This window comes from Palaemon carinicauda, chromosome 33 (genome assembly GCF_036898095.1).
Source record: "Palaemon carinicauda isolate YSFRI2023 chromosome 33, ASM3689809v2, whole genome shotgun sequence".
Classification (NCBI taxonomy): Eukaryota; Metazoa; Arthropoda; class Malacostraca; order Decapoda; family Palaemonidae; genus Palaemon; species Palaemon carinicauda.
Window position 1 is genome coordinate 39,683,058 of NC_090757.1, and position 14,933 is coordinate 39,697,990.

Below are 14,933 nucleotides of genomic sequence, written 5' to 3' on the forward strand. Positions count from 1 at the left end.
GTGTATGACATAACCTGCCTTTGTAAAGGATGTCAGAACGTGTACCTATATAACACTTTGTCTAACCTGACTATGTATAGAATGCCAGAAAGCACCAGTGTATGACATAACCTGCCTTTGTAAAGGATGTCAGAACGTGTACTTATATAACACTTTGTCTAACCTGACTATGTATAGAATGCCAGAAAGCACCAGTGTATGACATAACCTGCCTTTGTAAAGGATGTCAGAACGCGTGCTATAATACTTTGTCTAACCTGACTATGTATAGAATGCCAGAAAGGACCAGTGTATGACATAACCTGCCTTTATAAAGGATGTCAGAACGTGTACCTATATAACACTTTGTCTAACCTGACTATGTATAGAATGCCAGAAAGGACCAGTGTATGACATAACCTTCTTTTGTCAAGGATGTCAGAACGTGTGCTTCCATAACACTTTGTCTAACCTAACTATGTATAGAATGTCAGAAAGCACCAGCGTATGACATAACCTGCCTTTGTAAAGGATGTCAGAACGCGTGCTATAACACTTTGTCTAACCTGACTATGTATAGAATGCCAGAAAGGACCAGTGTATGACATAACCTGCCTTTGTAAAGGATGTCAGAACGTGTGCTTCTATAACACTTTGTCTAACCTGACTGTGTATAGAATGTCAGAAAGCACCAGCGTATGACATAACCTGCCTTTGTAAAGGATGTCAGAACGCGTGCTATAACACTTTGTCTAACCTGACTATGTATAGAATGCCAGAAAGGACCAGTGTATGACATAACCTGCCTTTGTAAAGGATGTCAGAACGTGTGCTTCTATAACACTTTGTCTAACCTGACTGTGTATAGAATGTCAGAAAGCACCAGCGTATGACATAACCTGCCTTTGTAAAGGATGTCAGAACGCGTGCTATAACACTTTGTCTAACCTGACTATGTATAGAATGCCAGAATGCATCAGTGTATGACATAACCTGCCTTTGCAAAAGATGTTTGGTGGCATGCCTGTATGACTCAGTGGGTGACTTGACATTGTAAAGAGTGCCAGAAAGCATTGTTCGTATGACATAATTTGCTTTACAAAAAGATGCCTTAGAATTTGTAAAGTGTCCTTGTATGATGCTTTGCTTAACCTATTTGTGTGAAGAATGCCAGAAAGCACCTTCGTCTGACATAACCAACCTTTTTAAAAATTCTCAGATAGCTCGCTCGCATGTCACCTTGTCTAATCCGATTTTATCAAGTCTGAGCTTGGTAATATTACCTCAAGCCTCATGTATTAATTGAATTAATTAGTAATCTCTTTCTCTCTCTCTCTCTCTCTCTCTCTCTCTCTCTCTCTCTCATCGAGCCTGGCAGAAGTATTGACCTTACTGCTTCTCTTGGATCACTACCAAGACTTGCTGTCTCAGGAGGTCGAGAGTATGAAATTTCTACTGCCAGAAATTATTGCGCACTGGCGGTGTTTTTATTAGCGTGACGCGTCCTGCTGCTTGTTTTTGTATTTGCGTAATAATTATTTCTACTCCCTTAAAATCAGCGTGACACTTTCCGATAATAGCATGGCTTTACTTGTCTCTAGTTTGTATCAGCGTGACATTTTAGTTTACCGTTGTTCACTTTTTTTTTTTTACTTATTTTTATATCAATAAGATGCTTCCTATTATTTTTTTATTGTCAGTGTTAACACCCCCTATTTCTCGTTCATGCTATACATTTGTATTGTCTAAATCAGCATAAGTACACACACACACACACACACATATATATATATATATATATATTTTATATATATATATTTATATATTTATATATATATATATATATATTTATATATATATATATATATATGTGTGTGTGATAAATTATGGACTTTTAAACGTGTTTCTTCATATTTCAAATAACCCATATATTTTAATACATTAATGTCTGGATTCTCTTACCGACCTCGGAATCAGAGTCTCGAGGCGAAATCGCTTGAAGACAATAGTATCTCACTGGCCGGGAATCGAACCCTGGTCCAGCATGCTTATATAACATTGATCAGCTAAATGGTACGGTCATTGTCATACAAGCATGCTGGACCAGGGTTCGATTCCCGGCCGGTCAGATGCTATTGTCATTGTGTGATTTCGCCTCGAGACTCTGATCCCGAGGTCGGTAAGAGAATCCAGACGTTAATGTATTAAAATATATGGCTTTATGGCTTTGAAATATACATATATGTGAGTGTGTATTTGTTGCTATTTCGTCTGCAAATACATGCACATTTGATAAATCGGATTTAAGAAACAGTCGTTCCTATTTAGAAATCTAAACTATAATGTTTTTCGCTGCAGTCCTCTTTGACTTATTGGAAATTTAACGTCTATAGTGGCCATTTCCTTGTGAAGAGCCTTGTTAGAATAGCAAACAATACTCTCTCTCTCTCTCTCTCTCTCTCTCTCTCTCTCTCGCAAACGTACGTGACCGGCGATCGCGTGACTGGGGTTCGAGTCTCGCTGAAGCTAGATAGTTTGTTTTGAGCTAAAGATGGGGTTATTGGAGGAGCCTACAGGTCTACCTGCTGACTCAAAGCAGCCAATGCCTAGCTCTCCCTTCTTGGGTGGAGCCCTCAGGCGCTGAACATATGCATATTTGGCCAATCTCTAGGGCATTGTCACTGTCCCTTGCCCCTGTCATTCACGAGTGGCGTTTAAACTCCGGTACTCTCTCTCTCTCTCTCTCTCTCTCTCTCTCTCTCTCTCTCACACTTGATTTAAGAAAAGATAGAAATAAACATGAGAAATTGATATAATCTAATTGAAAAGGTCTTTGACCCCTAGATTGTCTCTTGTTAAAAGGCACTTCAGAAAAAGATGATCTTGAAGAGGACAGCATTCACTGTGTAAACAGGCTAAGTCTCGAATCGGAGAAGATAGCAGTGATTGGTATACGAAGGGGCTCTTGGCCACTGATTATGTAAAGTGATTCTGGATGACGTAGTTGTTGTTGCCATGGTTATCGTTATTATGAGCCGGGTACATAAATCACACGCTCTAATAGTTTGACTTTATACTGAACAAGGAGTATTCGGTTCAGCGAGGAACTTGAAGTATAAGCAATATCATTCCAGAGCTCTCTCTCTCTCTCTCTCTCTCTCTCTCTCTCTCTTAATGTGTTATTCCCAATATATTGGCCTTGACTAAAGATGTCACCATCTCAAAAAAAAGTAGATCGATTATATATATATATATATATGCAGTATATATATATATATATATATATTTATATATATATATATATTTATATATATATATATATATATATACACATGTACAATCATACACACATGTATGTATATATATATATATATATACACATGTACATACATACACACATGTATATATATATATATATATTGCAAGATAGATCAAAATAAGGGAATGACCACTCTGCCACCTTGATTATACTTTTAATTATTATTATTAATTCTACTATTATTATTATTGTTTTAATTATTGTTATTATTATTATTATTATTATTATTATTATTATTATTATTATTATTATTATTATTTGGAAACCTACAAAATAAGTTGTAAATAAGAAGGTCACTCTCCTGTGAAAAAGAATAAGCCTGGCACAGCTGAATAGTCGAGTATTCTAGATAAAAAAAACTATAGATAATATTGTTATCTAGAACAATGCGATACTGAGATTTATTCATTTTAATCGAGGTCAATGAACTGACACTTGATTCCCTGTCTACTGATTAAGTGGTCATAAGTAAATAAATGAACTCACAATATATATATATATATATATATACAGTATATATATATATATTTATATTTATATATATATATATATATATGTGTGTGTGTGTGTGTGTGCGTGCGTTTTTGTGTGTGTATACTTATATATAAATACATACGTATTTATATGTTTAGTATAGTATGTATGTGTGTATGTACATATGTATCCAACGTCATAGTTGATGAAAACCCTGGTAGAGGAAAAGGAACATGGATAGAATATAAATGAATAATGTGCATATATATATATATATATATGTGTGTGTGTGTGTGTGTGTGTGTGTCTGAGCTCAACGTTATGAGCGTACCGTAGAAGGTGTACAGTAGGAAGTTTATTGGAATTTTAAGACAGGTAAGTAACAAGGCTGAATGTTAAAGAACGGTGTGGGTTTGCACAGTGAAAAGAGTGTGAGGATCATGTGCTGTTTATGAAATTGTTATCAAAAGAAGTTTTAGAGTCTAGTGATAATTCGTCCCTTAACAAAATACATAGGAAAGAAGTAAGCAGTTTTAGTGATGTTGAGAATACATGGTACAAACCATAGATTGTTGAGAAAAATAAAAAATCATGATGAAAAAGAAGTTTGTGATAGAGTCTAGACGTTGGTGAGCGATAAGTTGACTTGAAAAATGGGTCTGATCCAATAGTGTGACGCTGACTGGAAACAGTGAAGAGGAACTGCAGGTTCTGGTGAAAAAATTATAAACTATTAGCAAGAGGAAAAAGTTAAGAGTAAATATTGATTAGATGTATTTATAAAAAAGTAACTTGATATTCACGGTGTGAAAGATAGGCGTGAATAACGTGTATATGACCTTAGGGTAAGGATGAAGGACTCAATAGGGATATATAGGACGTTAGGGTAAGGAACCTTCTCTTTAGGTATATTAAGTGATTCATGTTGGGGAAGAATTACTGTTTGAGGATTCATCCATGATTCGTTGGTAAATGGATGCATATGGCAGGAACATTTGATTGCTCGTTTCGGGAGCCACCGCTGTTAGGGGAAATAGCTTATATATATGTATGTATGTGTGTATATATATATATATATGTATATATATACTGGATATATATATTTATGTATATATATATATATATACAAATATATATATATATATATATATATATATAAACACACACACATATATATATGTATATATATTTACATATATACATACACACACCCAGTATATAGATTGATAAACCAGGAAATAAATATTATGATAAGATATCCGCTATCATTGAAACTTTCCGCTTTGAATAGATGACTGTGTTTTTTAAACCTGATAAGAACTGCATATAACATACCGAAACAGATTAATTTCAAATATTGGGAAGCATTTTTCTATGGAGTTATTATTTCGAGTTTCAACGCTATTGTTCTTCCTCGCTTATCTTAATGTGACTAAATTCTGCTGTAGAAGGCGCACAGGAGAGCTCGTGAGTAGTCGAAATTTATTTTTTCATTCCCTTAGCATAATTATTATGGAAACGTTATATTCTAAATGCAAAATGCGACCGTCTTTCGTTGAAATCGTTGTAGTGGCCTGGTGGTAGCGTCCTTGCCTGGTGATTGCCACACTGGGGTATAAATCCCGTTCAGACTCGTTAGTTCCTTTGGTCGATTCAACCTCTCCATCCTTGTGAGCTAAGGATGTGGGGTTTGGGGGAGCCTATAGGTCTATCTGCTGAGTCATCAGCAGCAATTGCCTGGCCCTCCTTGGTCCTTGCTTGGGTGGAGAGGGGTCTTGGGTGCTGATCATATGTATATATGGTCAGACCTCTAAGGCGTTGTCCAGCTCGTCCTTCATGCGCCCGACCTTTAGACCTTTAATTGTGAACAAAATGCTCCTGTCGGACAGAATTGGGAGGGACGATTGGAGGCGTTCCCTGGAATCCAGTTTTCCTGTTTACTTGGGCAGTGAATTGTGATTCTAGTTTTGGGTTGACCGTTGTTGGTCGCAGCTAGGAGAGAGAGAGAGAGAGAGAGAGAGAGAGAGAATACCATCTCAAGATTGTCATCTTAGAATTACAGTCTTGAGAGAGAGAGAGAGAGAGAGAGAGAGAGAGAGAGAGAGAATGGATTCAACTGGTTGGATGAAGATTATATCGTTGAGATCCTCCCTTCCGTAGTAAGCCATTTTTGACGAAATCACAGACATTGAAGTCTAGTTTTACTCTCTTTCTCTCTCTCTCTCTCTCTCTCTCTCTCTCTCGACTGTAATTCTAAGAATGCCAGTCTTGAGATGGTATTCTCCTCTCTCTCTCTCTCTCTCTCTCTCAAGACGGTGAGTCTAAGATGCCAGTCTTGAGATGGTATTCTCTCCTCTCTCTCTCTCTCTCTCTCTCTCTCTCTCAAGATTGTGATTCTAAGATACCAGTCTTGAGATGGTATTCTCTCTCTCTCTCTCTCTCTCTCTCTCTCTCTCTCTCCAAAGAAGAGTCAGCATGACCACTTAGCTAATTTGAAACCCCCCGGAATGCCTCCGAGACTGGAACCTTATTTTCTGAGTGAATTGCAAAATGCAATTCTCTCCGGAGGCGGTCGTAGGAACAGTGCCATGATTCTTGAAGGCAAAGTTGGTCAAGTTACTCTTTACCTTCGTAAATATAACTTTGTTCTCTTGAAGGGGAAGGCCTGTTATCTCTACACTGTTGAAAATTTACATTAAAATAACGGTAAATGCTTGGCAACATTTATTCCAGGATTTTTAGCGTTTTAAAAAACGGATATATTGACGTAAAGGAGGGATATTACAGTCACCAACCAGTAAAAGATAATAACAAAGTAAGGGAGATTTACGGTCGCCTGTATTTTACTGAAATACGACTGAGAACTATATTATTACGGAGAATTTCCGATTAAAATTATGGTTTTTCTAACCGTGTATGGAACATAGAGACAACAAGCCTACCTTTTCACGATAACAAAGTAAGAGAAAAACTTGTAATTTCTTTTTTCCGAGGAGAAAAATACACAGAGGATTAATGAAGAAGCCAATTCCATTCGTTCTTTTTTGGACTTTCATTACATCAGTATATCTCCTTGCTTTACATATATCCTAATTAATTTACTCTCAGTGACATCAGGTTGCAACTTCCCTTTCCTGCAAAATCTTTTTTTTTTTTTCCGAGGAGAAAAATACACAGAGGATTATTGAAGTAGCCACTTCCATCCTACTACTTCTGTTTTGGCTTTCATTATCTCTTGTGTTTTGACTTTCATCATCACTATATCTCCCTGCTTTAAATATATCAAATTTCAACTGCACACCATGACAAAATTATCAAATGCTTCTATCAGCCTCTGCAATGTCTAATCTCTCCAATGTAATAGTCATCTATGTTCTCGTGAGAAAACGTGTCATCTCATTTTGTTCACATGAGAAAGGTATCGATCCTTTGTTCTTATGTTGAGAAAATGCTTTATCTTTTTGTTCTCATGGGGAGAAATTATGTCATCTCATTTCTGTATTATTATTATTATTATTATATTTGATGATGATGATGATGATGATGATGAGTAGTAGTAGTAGTAGTAGTAGTAGTTGTAGTAGTAGTAGTAGTAGTAGTACTTAGCTTGCTTAATTACTTATTTACTAAGCTACAACCCTAGTTGAAAAAGCACGATGCTATAAGCCCAAAGGGCTCCAACAGGGAAAATAATCCAATGAGGAAAATAAATCAGGAAATAAACTTCAAGAGAAGTTGAAGAACAATAACATTAAAATAAATATTTCATTTAGAATCTATAAAAACTTCAAAATAACACGAGGAAGAGAAATAAAATAGGATCGTGTTCTCTGTAATGAGGTAAATATATTTTTGTGATTTTTTTTTTTTAAATGGTCTAATCTTAGTTGTTCTAAGGAAGAGAAAATGTCTTTTTTTCCCATGAGGAAAAACGTAGGTCATCTTACTGCTCTCTTAAAGAGAAAATCTGTATCTTGTTCTCATTAATAAGAACATTATCTTTTTGTTCTTAAGATAGAATAACGTTATATCCCTTAGTTGGCATTAATCTTGTAGTTTTGTTCACGGAAGAGGAAACATGTTATCGCCCATTCGTTCTGTTTGTTCCAAAATGAGAACAATAGATTTGTTCTCATAAAGAGAAGAATTTTCATTTTGTTGTGAAAACAGGTCTCTCTCTCTCTCTCTCTCTCTCTCTCTCTCTCTCTCTCTCTATGTTGAGGATCAAAGTCAAAAACATTATTTTGCTTTGGTACTTCGATTAATCAAATAAAAAAAAAATGGGTTACATTGATACGTTATTGCAATCTGCCGTATATTAGTTACATTAATGAAATGTGTCTCTATTATGTAATATTTAATCGGTATTTTCCATTATATATACGAAGTTGGTTCTCTTAATTTTTTAGCATCTGTATAAACGACTACTTCAAGAACATAAAATAATAAAGATCCGAAAAATCGTGAAGCTTTGCGAGAGGAAATTCTGTAGAGTTCGTGTTCACTATCATAACTAGGCTCACGATAGCGGCTGTACCGAGAGCACATAACAAATGGTGTAATGTTGGGAGCAATAAGCGACGTACTAGGGCCAAACTTTGGAACATGCCGCACTCTGAAAATAGTTCAGTAATATTATTTAAGTTACTCTAGTTCTTTTGCGTACAGTATTTTCTTTTTCAAATCGTGATTCGTGAGTAAGACCTTAATCGTAGAGTTGTGCGGTGTATACAGTAGTTTAGCTGATCGTTTTATCTATTATTAGTAGTAGTATCAAGGTCCTTTAAATATGTTCTAAGTATATGGTTTGGGCACGTAATGAGGAGAGACCAGGAGTATGTTGGGAGGAGGATGTTGAATATTGATGTTCCAGGTAAGAGGAGGAGGAAGAGACCAAAGTGAGGTTGGATGGAGTGTGTAACAGCAGATATGGAGGAGAAAGATCTCACAGTTGAGGACATCGGAGACAGAAGAAATTTGAAACGGCTCTCTAGAAATAATAACTGCATAGCGGGAAAAGCTTAAGTCGAGGAAGAAGTATTAGTAGCTAAACTACAACCCTAGTTAGAAAAGCAGGACGTTATAAGTCCAAGGGCTTCAACAGGGAATATAGCCCAGTGATGGAAGGAAATAAGGAAAAAGATAGAACAGTGTTCCTGCGTGTATCCTCAAGCAAAGGAACTGCAACCCAAGACAATAGAAGACCATGGTACAGAGGCCGTGACACTAGCCAAGACTAGAGAACAGTGGCTGGATTTTGGAGTGTCCTCTTAGAAGAGCTGCTTACAGTAACTAAAGAGTCTCTTCTACCCTTACCAAGTGGAAAGTGTTCCCAGAACAAATACAGTGCAGTAGTTAACACCTTGGGTGAAGAATATTTCGTTTATCTTGTATTGCCAGGTATTTACGGAAAAAAAGGAGATTATGTAAAGAATAGGCCAAACTATTTGGTGTATGTCTAGACAAAGGATAAATGACTCGTAACAAGAGAGGGACCCTGAATAGTACTATCTGTCCAGTCAAAGAACCCAATAACTCTCTAGCGGTAGTACCTCACTGGGTAGCTGGTGCCTTGGCCAACTTACTACCTGAAAATGGTAATGGACTCGATATTATTATCAGTACTGCATTATTTCTCGCTGGCTTGATGACCTTGGTACATGGAATGCCAGTTTTATTTGGTAAAATATTAATTAAATCCTTTTGTAATTTCTAGTAAATCTAGTTTATCACATGTAATCTAAATTACTTTTAATAAAAATGAACTTGTAATCCGAAGGTCAGCGATGAGATTTTGCTTTAAAAGATGGAATTAAGGATGAATGTGGAGTGACTGTCTTTTGTTTTTTTCTGTAACCCTCCCTGCCTGGGTAGACGCATAGCTTATTGGTGAAATAATACATAGCTCCGCCCTCTGCCTAGGGTAGATGTGTAGCTTATTGGTTAAATAATACATAATAAGTTCATTATATCGCTAGTATTTATTTTTCATTTTTTATTAGGAAATACACACTTACAATTAAAATTTATGATATATATATATATATATATATACATCATAGCATATTTACATGAATAGTTTTTTATTTAACATAGGAATACTGTATTATTATTATTATTATTATTATTATTATTATTATTATTAACTAAGCTACAACCCTAGTTGGAAAAGCATGATGCTATAACCCCAAGGGCCAACAGGGAAAAATATCCCAGTGAAGAAAGGAAATAATGAAACAAATAAACGATATGAGAAATAATTAACAATTAATAAAATATTTTAAAATCGGTAACATCAAAACAGATATTTCATATATAAACTATGAAAAGATTTATGTCACCCTGTTCAACATAAAAAACATGAAAATTGCAATGTTTGCTGTGGTAGTATTTTAATCCACAACAAAAGCAGATTTTGCTTTGGTCTTTACATGATTGGGTGACCGGCACGAAATAATTTAAGCCACCGTATTGGCCCTTTTATTGTTAGGGACCGTCGTAAGAGCTAACAGTCTCATCCCATAATCTGTGATTTGGATAGAGACGCCTTTTGTATCCTCACTCTTTACTAAAAATGAATAGTATTGAATATTTAGCTTCTTGAGTATTCATTACCAACCATAAAAATGAATCAGGGACTGTTGCTAATGGTACTCTAGTGTGATTTTCTTTTATGTGATTTTGTGATGCTGCCATTTTGAGTTCGCGATGATGTGATGTGCCATAGGCCTATTCGTGTTTCTCGTTGTTCATTCCCGACGCCTTTTTCAAGTAAGGATCATTTGATCATCTCCTCCTACGCCTATTGACGCAAAGGGCCTCGATTAGATTTCGCCAGTCGTCTCTATCTTGAGCTTCTAATCAAATACTTCTCCATTCATCATCTCCTACTTCGCGTTTCTTAGTCCTCATCCATGTAGGCCTTGGGCTTCCAACTCTTCTAGTGCCTTGTGGTGCCCAGTTAAACGTTTGGTGAACTAATCTATCTTGGGGAGTGCGAAGAGCATGCCCAAACCATATCCATCTACCCCTCATCATGATCTCATCCACATATGACACTCGAGTAATCTCTCATATAGTTTCATTTCTAATCCTATCCTGTCTTTTAATTCCCAATATCCTTCTGAGGGCTTTGTTCTCAAAGGATCATATATTGACAAGAGCGTCATCCTAGATGCCATTACTCAAAAACAAGAAATAGTAGTTAACTGTCAGTGTGATTTGAAGCATTATTAATCATGATTGCCTCTGCCTGTAGGTATATTACAATGGCATCTGCCATTGTAAGTTCAATGAAAACATGAATGAAAGTCTTGCACTGAGTTAACGTTTATTTTTTCTAATGTAGTATCGGTGATACTGTGAACCCGCTTGGCAATGCTCCATCACAGCAAATATAATGAAGGTTACAATATCATGCTATTTTTAACCTTAGTCCCTTGATGGGTATTTATAAAGTATTTAATCTGAAGGCGGAATCTCTAGAACGCATACATCGATGATTAATCAAATACCTTTTTTTCATACCCCCTGGCAATTGCCCTGCTATACGTAGTAGGTTGGCCAGGGCACCAGTCACACGTTGATATACTACCGCTTGAGTTATGGGGTCCTTTGACTGGCCAGACAGTACTACATTGGATTGTTCTCTCTGGTTACGGTTCACTTTTTATTTGCCTACACATACACAGAATAGTCTGGCATATTCTTTACAGATTCTCCTCTCCTCATACACCTGACAACACTGAGGTTACCTAACAATTGTTCTTCATCCAAGGGGTTACTGCACTATCATTGTTTAGTGGACACTTTCCTCTTGGTAAGGGTAGAAGAGACTTTAACTATGGTAAGCAGCTCTTCTAGGAGAAGGACACTCCAAAATCAGACCATTGTTCTCTAGCCTTGGGTAGTGCTATAGCTTCTGTAGCATGGTCTTCCACTGACTAGTGCCATTGAGAAGTGCAGTGCTAACTAGTGCCATTGAAAAGTGAAGTGCTGACTAGTACCATTGAGAAATGCTGTACTGACTAGTGCCGTTGAGAAGTGCAGTGCTGACTAGTGCAATTGAGAAGTGCAGTGCTGACTAGTGCAATTGAGAAGGGCACTGCTGACTATCTCATTGAGAAGTGCAGTGCCGACTAGTGCAATTTTAAAATGCAGCGCTGACTAGTGCCACTGAGAAGTGCAGTGCTGACTAGTGCAATTGAGAAGTGCACTGCTGACTAGTTCCAATGAGAAGTGCAGTGCTGACCAGTGTCATTAAGAAGTGCACTACTGACCAGTTCCATTGAGAAGTGCAGTGCTGACTAGTGCAATTGAGATGTGCACTGCTGACTATTTCCTTTGATAATTACAGTTCTGACTAGTGCCATTGATAAATCCAGTGTGACTTGTGCAATTGAGAAGTGCACTGCTGACTAGTGCAATTTAGAAGTGCAGTGATGACTTGTGCGATTCAGAAGTTCGCTGCTGACTTGTGCCATTGAGAAGGATAGTTCTGACTAGTGTCATTGAGAAGTCCAGTGCTGACTGGTGCAATTGAGAAGGGCATTGCTGACTAGTGCAATTACGAAGTGTAGTGTTGTGTTTTTACTGCCATTGAGTGGCTGACCAGGGTTTGTGAGGTATGCCTGAGTGAGGGAAAATGTTCTGGATTGATAGTAAAAGTGAATTATTTTCCGTTGTATGAAGACAAAGACAAATTTTCCATTTTTATTTTTTTTTACCCTAAACTTGATTTAATTTCATTATACTAATGTAATAACGTTAATTATATTGGGGTTCACAACATTAGCTGCTTTGCATACGAAAATAATAATAATAATTACTATTTAATCTCAACAACTACAAGCTTCATAATTATGAATTTAGCAATTAGCATTTATAAAAGGATAAAGCATGTCGCATTCCCCAATGATATCAGGATTCTATGTTACGTAGTTACAAACAGCATTAGAATGGAAGCAAACGTAGTAATTTCAAAATGCATGAAACATCACGTAACGTACATGTTACTTTACAAAGGAAGAATCAATCCGTGTGCTTGCGAATGCAGGGTGGCAATCGGAATCAGATATTGCCTTTGGGTAATATTGAACAGTTTTACCCCATCGCAGGAATGCGCATATTTTTTTCAAAACAATGTTTCGGGCGATGTTTGAAGTATTCTGTTTTGTTTCTCACGCCACTTTAAGGGTTTAAAGGCCTCTCATGAATGGCAGAGGCAAGGGACAGTGACATTATTCTCTCAAGCAAGACAATGCCCTAGAGACTGACCATATATACATATGATCAGCGCCCAAGACCCCTCTCCACCCAAGCTAAAATCAAGGAGGTCCAGGCAATAGCTGCTGATGATTCAGCAGATAGATCTATAGGCTCCCCCAAACCCTCCCATCCTTAGCTCACAAAGATCATGAGGTTGCAGTGACCAAAGGAACCAACGGGTTTGAGCGGGACCCGAACCCCAGTAGGCGATCACCAGTCAGGGACGCTACCACATCGGCCATCACTACCCCTCTTCGACGGGGAATTTAGCAAGGGTCTGGCCGATGAATAAGAAATAAGAGTAGGAATTACTTCGTCGAGGGGATACATTTACGAATAAAGAAATAAAAACAGACAGACGAATATTTCACTTCCTTAGATATCATCTTGGTTTCACTTTTATCTTTTGCTCGCAGTTTATCATTCAGTATATGTCATGTTCTTACTACTGTACTATATTTGTATTTAAGTAAGGGCCTCCACTCTAAAACCAGACGAACTGTCCCAAAGCGGATTAAGCTGCTCATATTCTTCACACTTATATATTCTCTCTCTCTCTCTCTCTCTCTCTCTCTCTCTCTCTCTCTCTCTCTCTCTCTCTCCCCCCGGTTGCAGCCTCCATCCCCCGTCTGACTCACTCCCTGCTTACGTCAACAGGTGTAATGGGCTCATGGCAGGATTAATAGAGTGTACTTTTATTAATCCTAGCATTATGGTTTAAAAAAAAAAAAAAATTGTCTTGGTCATTTGATCGTGCCAACACTGTATCCACTGCATAACGGTCTGATTACATTCGTAAAGGTCCAAATCTTTACAGATTGGCCCCTGTTCACACCCACGAAGTATGTGCTCCATTGTCTGGATGGGATGCCCACCTAAGCACTCAGCCTAGGGGGCGAGACCCCCACTTTTGAAGATTGTCTACAGTCCTTCCAACTCTAGCTCTTGCCCTAATAAGAGAAACCCTATTCTTTCTACGGAAGGATGGGTAACTAATGTACACAAAGGCTGGTTTATGGTGATATTCTTCATGAAAATGTTGAAGATAGTTTATAATAAAGAAATTATTTTAGTAAATGGGTAATTGATATCCACAAAGGCTGGTTTCTGATGAGGTTTTTTTTTTTTTAATGAAAATGTTGAAAACAATTTGAGACTCATGGGGTCTGGATGGTCTCACCTGCCTGGCAATGATCTGTTTCTTTCCAGTGTTCTGTGCAGCAAGTTGCTGACTCCATGGGGTCGAGGCTAGTGGTGGTTATGAAGCTCCTGCAGGATTTCAATCTTTGTCTAAACACCCGGTGACCATAGAGCGGGTGCCTTTCATCATTCTCTTGTTTATATTTTTTTGGTCTTTGAATGGGTGCTCGGTGGTGTAATACCTCCCAATCTATAGAATACTGGAAGGGGTGATGGTCTTTTGGCACCAGTAATTATGTGACATGCTTGATGAGTTCCGCATCAACTTCATGGGAATGGCATGACCTTCCCCAGACTGGTGAGCAGTATTCGGCAGTGGAGTAATTGAGTACCTAAGCCGTTTGTTTTACGGTTTGAAGATTTGTCCCCCAATTTGAATTGGCAAGTTTGCTAAGGAGATTATTTCTAGTGGCTAAACTGTTAGAAAAAACCGTAATTTTAATCAGATATTCTCCGTAAAAATCTACTGTTCTGAACCATATTTCAGGGAAATACAGGTGATCCTAATGCTACCTTACTTTGTTATTATCTTCTACGGGTTGGTGATCGTAATATCACTCATTTACGTCAATACATCCGTTTTTAAAAGGGTAAAAATCCTAGAATAAATGTTGCCAGACATTTGCCGGTTTTTAATGCAAATTTCTAACGGTATACCTTCTCCTTTGTTTTCCTTATATTCTCCATAAAAGAT

General features: G+C 37.4%; 1 protein-coding gene across 8 annotated transcripts in view; it reads left to right on the plus strand.

Annotated features, from left to right (window-relative positions):
- Nucleotides 1–14,933, plus strand: part of LOC137625931 (solute carrier family 49 member 4 homolog) — a 320,642-nt gene that overhangs the window by 220,040 nt on the left and 85,669 nt on the right. Inside the window, exon 1 of one of the 8 annotated variants that reach the window (XM_068356949.1) lies at nt 5,107–5,239. The exons of the other annotated variants lie outside the window; for them this stretch is intronic. The gene's annotated coding sequence lies outside the window, so the exon portion shown is untranslated. Of the gene's footprint in view, nt 1–5,106; nt 5,240–14,933 lie in introns of those variants that run through there. 8 annotated transcript variants of the gene reach the window in all.